The following is an 855-nucleotide window of genomic DNA, read 5'->3' on the forward strand; positions in this document are numbered from 1 at the left end:
TAATCTTTCTTTGATTCCAAGCTCTCCAAGATAAGAAATTCACCAAGAAAAAGAAGAGAAGGATCAAGTAATCATGGGAGATAATCCAAGAGTTGCTCTGAACGAGTTGGGAACTCCCGGTGCATATAGGTTGAAAAGTGGGATTGCATTGCCAACAACACCGACAAATGACTTTGCAATAAGACCGGCCATGAACACTTTGATTGAAAGGAGAAAATTTAGTGGGACTAAGATTGAGACTCCGCTAAACCATCTAAAAGAGTTCCAGAAGTATTGTAACACTATTAAAGTAAATGTTGTTTCTCAAGAGTTTATCCGGCTCAAGTTATTCCCCTTCTCCCTCATAGGTCGAGCCTTGGAATGGTTAGACAAGGAGGTCTTTCCAAATTCTCTTAGAACATGGGGTGAAGTTACCAAGGAGCTCTTGTCTAGGTTCTACCCCCAAAAGAAAACGGTGGAGGCAAGGACTTTGATACAAAGTTTCAAGCGAAAACCTAGTGAGAGCTTGTATGAAGCTTGGGAAAGGTATAAGGAGTATCAAAGATAATGTCTCTATCATGGCATCCCAACCTATCAAATCATTCAAATTTTCTATGGAGGGTTGAGTTCTCAAGGAAAATCGTGGTTTGATGCGAGAGCCGGAGGCCCAATCATGAACAAAGCCGAAGAAGAGGTTGTGGAAATTATAGAAGATGTGGTGCGCCATTACAAGGACTGGCAAGAAGGAGAAAGAGAGTCTTCAAGCAAGAATGAATAAATGGTTTATTCGGTTGATCACCTTAATGCCATCTACAATCTATGCTCTCAAATCGCATATTTGGGAAAGGAGTTTACAATAATCAAGGCCAATCTTGA

At 40.7% G+C, this 855-nt stretch overlaps 1 non-coding gene across 1 annotated transcript; it reads right to left on the reverse strand.

Annotated features, from left to right (window-relative positions):
* Nucleotides 1–458: 458 nt before the first annotated feature.
* On the reverse strand, nucleotides 459–564 carry LOC145633536 (small nucleolar RNA R71). The gene has a single exon (XR_014112855.1). It is a non-coding gene; the product is annotated as a small nucleolar RNA R71 (small nucleolar RNA).
* Between the last annotated feature and the right edge of the window lie 291 nt (nucleotides 565–855).

The sequence above is a fragment of the Chenopodium album genome, chromosome 5 (genome assembly GCF_948465745.1).
Source record: "Chenopodium album chromosome 5, dcCheAlbu1.1, whole genome shotgun sequence".
NCBI classification, from domain to species: Eukaryota; Viridiplantae; Streptophyta; class Magnoliopsida; order Caryophyllales; family Amaranthaceae; genus Chenopodium; species Chenopodium album.